The sequence below is a fragment of the Nycticebus coucang genome, chromosome 2 (genome assembly GCF_027406575.1).
Source record: "Nycticebus coucang isolate mNycCou1 chromosome 2, mNycCou1.pri, whole genome shotgun sequence".
NCBI classification, from domain to species: domain Eukaryota; kingdom Metazoa; phylum Chordata; class Mammalia; order Primates; family Lorisidae; genus Nycticebus; species Nycticebus coucang.
In genome coordinates, this window is record NC_069781.1 from 139,644,576 (window position 1) to 139,649,830 (window position 5,255).

Genomic DNA, 5,255 nt, shown 5'->3' on the forward strand with positions numbered 1-5,255 from the left:
AAGTACCAAACCTAACCTGAGGGAAGAAAGATCAGGGGAGCCTTTTAGGAGGTAGTGTTACAAAATGCAGATGAGATGTTATGGAAAGGGAGGCAGGGAATGGACAGAAATAAAGCGAAAAATCCATCACCACAGTTCAAATACAGTAGGAAAAGCAAGGGACCTGGGACAGCTCACTATAAGCCACCAGGCAAATGATGCCCACCTGTGAACCTTAACTTTCCTGCCCTATAAAATGAGGGGGTTGGGCCAGGTCACCTTTAAAATCCCTTTCAGTTCTAAAACTTGGATAGTCAGTATCTTCCATCATTAAAGAAAAGTGAACAAGAATTCTAGAAAAAGTGTCTAGAACTCTATTAGACAATTGTGCAGTAGGAGACAGTGGAGTTGAAATCTGAGAACCCTTATTTAAATCCAGGCCACCGAATGCAAATGAATACAGCCTTTTTGGAAAGAAGTATGGAGAACTCTCAAAGAACTCAAAGTAAACCAGGATCCCATTTGATCCTGCAATCCCATTACTAGGCATCTACCCAGAACAAAAAAAACCATTTCATCAGAAGGACATTTGTACTAGTTTGTTTATCACAGCTCAATTTACAATCGCCAAGATGTGGAAATAATCCAAGTGCCCATCAACCTATGAATGGATTAATAAACTGTGGTATATGTACCTTTCGTATTAATTGAAAATAATTTTAGTGCAAAATAAAAATTAAAAAATAATAAAAAAAAAATACTATGCCCAAGGTTGTCTGACATCTGCCCTACCAAATGTCCATGATGCTGGGCCCTGAGGGAGGAGAAGGTTTTGCCTTCAAGCTCCATGGCCTACCCTGGTCCTGCTCTATTGAGGATGTGCAGAACTTCCTCTCCAACTGCACGATTTGTGTTGGGACTGCAGTTGTCCACTTTATCTACACTAGAGAGGGCAGGCAGAGTGGTGAGGTTTTTGTTGAACTTGAATCAGAAGATGATGTAAAAATGGCCCTGAAAAAAGACAGGGAAAGAATGGGACACCCATACATCAAGGTGTTCAAGTCCCACAGAACCAAGATGGATTGGGTCCTAATAGTGCTGACAACACCAATGTCTGTCTTCGAGGACTCCCATTTGGATGCACAAAGGAAGAAATTGTCCAGTTCTTCTCAGGGTTGGAAATCGTGACAAATGGGATCCCATTACCTGTGGACACTGAGGGCAAGATTACAGGGGAAGCTTTTGTGCAGTTTGCCACCCAGGAGTTAGCTGAGAAGGCTCTGGGAAAGCACAAGGAGAGGACAGGGCACAGGTATATAGAAGTGTTCAAGGGCAGTTAGGAGGAAGTTAGGTCATACTTAGATCCCCCTCTAAAGTTCATGTCTGTGCAGCAACCAGGGCCCTATGACTGCCCTGGCACAGCCAGGAGATACATTGGCATCGTGAAGCAAGCTGGCCTGCATAGGATGTGGCCTGGTGCCTACAGTGCAGGCTACAGTGGCTATGAAGAGTACAGCGGCCTCAGCGATGGCTATGGCTTCACCACTGATCTATTCGGGAGAGACCTCAGCTACTGTCTCTCTGGGATGTATGACCACATATATGGAGATGGTAAGAGCATATGAGATGGAGAGCACCACTAGGCACTGCATCCACATGAGGGGGCTGTCATACAAAGTGACCAAGAATGACATTTACAACTACTTCTCTCCACTCAACCCTGTGAGAGTACAGATCAAGATTGGCCCAGATGGAAGAGTGACCAGCAAAGCAGATGTAGAGTTTGCCACTCACAAAGAGGCTGTGGTGTCAATGGCTAACATACAGCACGGATACATAGAGCTCTTCTTGAATTCAACAACAGGGGCCAGCAATGGGGCATACAGCAACCAGGTTATGCAAGGCATAGGGGTGTCAGCTGCCCACGCCACTTACAGTTGGCTGCAGAGGCCAGTCAGCAAGCAGCTGCTACAAGGCTGGCTACAGTGGGCAGGACAGCATGGGTGGGTACGACTAGTTTTGTAGGAACATTTAAGTTTTTTCAATCAAATTTTCACAGGCATCCAACAAGCAATGAAGAGCAGTTATAACTCTATAGAGGAAGTTGTGGGCACCCATTTTGCACCATTAGTTTTTGAAATCTAGATTAAAAAAAAATACCTCTTCAGTGTTTTCTCATGCAAACTTTTCTTCTAGCATGTGATATTGAGTAAACTAAAACTATTTTCAGTTCTTCCCAATTAACATTTTGATAGTATACTGTGGAGCAGGTGTCCTCAAACTTTTTTAACAGGGGGCCAGTTCACTGTCTCTCAAACCGTTGGAGGGCCAAACTATAGTTTAAAAGAAAAAAAAAAAAACTATGAACAAATTCCTATGCACACTGCACATATCTTATTTTGAAGTAAAAAAGCAAAACGGGAACAAATACAATCACACCACCTCATGTGGCCCATGGGGCCGCAGTTTGAGGACTCCTGCTATAGAGTGATATTATCCGAGTTCAAGTAGTTTAAGTATGTTAAATATGGACCTTTTGCCATTACATGGCAGTGAACACACTGGGGAAGACATGCTTTTTTTTTTAAACTCAAAGATGCTAGCTTCCTGATTCAAAAAGAAATATTTCTCATGTTCACTCTAGTTTATTTTCATTTAAAATCTTTTAGGTTAAGTTTAAGCTTTTTAATAGTTAGTTATGAGAATTGAGAAACAATACTAATACTCTAGGAATTGGTGAGGCCTTGACTTAAAACTTTCTTTGTACTGTGATTTGCTTTTGGGTATATTTTGCTAAGTGAAACTTGTTCATTTTTTTTTTTTTTTTTTACCAAAAACTATTTTTTTTTTTTTGTTCAGAGGCAGAGTTTCACTTTGTCACCCTCGGTAGAGTGCTATAGCATCACAGCTCATAGCAACCTCCAGCTCTTGAGCTTAGACAATTCTGTTGCCTCAGCCTTCCAAGTAGCTGGGACTACAGGCACCTGCCACAACACCCAGATATTTTTTTTTGTTGCCGTTTGGCCAGGGCCAGGTTTGAACCCATCACCCTCAGTATTTGGGGCTGGCGCCATGCTCACTGAGCCACAGGGGCCGCCCTAAAATTTTTTCTTAAAATAAAGATTTTTCCACAATGACTGGCACAAGATTATTTAGCAAAAGGTAACAAAATGACTGGGTGGTTGAAAAGAATTCATTTTAATCTTGATATATATTAGTGTGAATTTAAAAATAATTTCATACATCAAATCTATGATCTCCCTTATAGTCTTACAATGAGGCTAAAGTTTAATAAAAATGTTTAAAAGTAGATAAAATAAAATATATGAAACTCAAAATGAAGGTTTTAAAGGTTCATAAAAACAGCACTATTTACTGAACTTGAAGAATGCATATAGTTAATGTGGATCCAGCAGGTGAAATGTCCTACCTGGAGGGAAAGTAATCTACAATAGAGAAGTGCTTTGTGAAGAAGCAGGCTCCGCTGAGAAGGAAGATGCTCTTCCTTTAGAACTGATTAGTAAAAATAGTAAAAATACTATTCATAGTTATGGCCATGTACACCTATAATTTCAGCTACTCAGGTGGCTGAGATGAAAAGATCTCTAGGAGTTCAAGTCTAGAAACCTAGGCAATATAGCAAATCCTAGTCATACATACATACATACTAAATCCTGTTTGGAATTGTGGGAACTGAAAGCTAACAGGAAAGATAGCAAGACAATATGAGGGACTGGAAAGACTTAAATAGCTTTATTTGGTTTTAAAACTCAATAAAAGGTGAGATTTTTCTGTTTCTCTGTGTCCATTACTTGTGTAAGCTCACAGGTGAATATAGGCCAAGCTTTCATATTCTCTGAGATTTGAGCTCAGTGGAGATTCAGAAAAATTTAACTGAAAACTAAACTTTAGGTGGAAGGGGTGCCTTTAGTAACTTAGAGAACAGGCCTCAAATCGAGAGTGCAATGGACAAGGAAGTCCTCTAGGAGGAGGAGCACTGTGTAGATTCTGGAAAGTGAGAAGCAGAGAGTCCAGCAAATGGGAGAATGAAAGGGAAGAGAAAAAAGTGAGTTCATGACACAAACTTGGGCATGATAAGAGGGCAGAGAATTGGAGGGACCCCAGAGATCAGTAATGTGTGAGAATGGCAGTAACAGGAAGGACAGACCATGATGGGGCTGGGCAGAACAGGAGCAATGCAGGGGCAGCTCAAAGAGGAATACATGCCGTGTGGAGAGAATTTGTCCACCCACACCTTTAAAATAGTACCCTCAACCTATGAAGTCTGCCTGTCAGGAAGACAGTCAATGATTAAGGATGATCCCTTCTCACCAGGAAAGTCTGTAGGTATTACCAGGTGGAACTGAGGAGGAATGAAGATATAGAGGGGCAAAGGACCCCAGGGTCATGGACAGGGTGAATCAGGGACTAAGATGGTCCTGTTTTCTCCCTTTCTCCATTTCTCAGACACATCTAGCACCCCCTGAGTACAGTTTCCTGTCACCTCAGTCATTTTGCAGTTGTAGGTCTGATCCATGGATTAGAAAATTCAGAGCTGCTAGCTCATCTCCACCTGGTGTCCACCCCTGGAAGATGGATAGCAGCCTAACAAGGAAGTGCTGAAGAATAAGGTTCACAGGTACACAGAGTAGGGACTCAAGGCCAGGGTACAGGTGACAGTGACAAGTGAGCTGGGCCAGGTGCCAGCATAGAAGTCAGTGTGTGCCTTTCCAGACATTTCACATTGGTTCATATCCCAGCATGTGCCTGTTGACTCAGAGGCTCTTTGAATTTCACACATAAACCTGATTTTCTTTCTTTTTTTTTTTTTTTAATTTTGAGACAGAGTCTCATTATGTTGCCCTCAGTAGAGTGCAGTGGTGTCATACTCACAGCAACCTGAAACTCTTGAGCTAAAGCAATTCTCTTGCCTCAGCCTCCCAAGTAACTGGGACTATAGCCCAGCACAATGCCCAGCTATTTTTTTGTTGCAGTTCTCATTGTTGTTTGGCAGGCCCGGGCTGGGTTCAAACTTGCCAGCCTTGGTATATGTGGCTGGTGCTGGAACCACTGTGCTACGGGCGCTGAGCCAAACCTGATTTTCTGGAGTATATGTATCTCCCAACAGAGTGCATTCCTGCTGCATTCCCCTCATCAGTTGTTTGACATGATGATGCAGCAAAAGTTAGTCAAATCCAATATTGGTAGATTGTTAATCCTTAATATATCATCACCAAGTAGTGTTTACCTTAGCTTAATGTGTCTTTGTTTGCTGC

General features: G+C 42.0%; 1 pseudogene; it reads left to right on the plus strand.

The window, feature by feature from the left end:
* The first annotated feature begins 780 nt into the window (after window positions 1-780).
* On the plus strand, window positions 781-1,996 carry LOC128579817 (heterogeneous nuclear ribonucleoprotein F-like; annotated as a pseudogene).
* The last annotated feature ends 3,259 nt before the right edge of the window (window positions 1,997-5,255 follow it).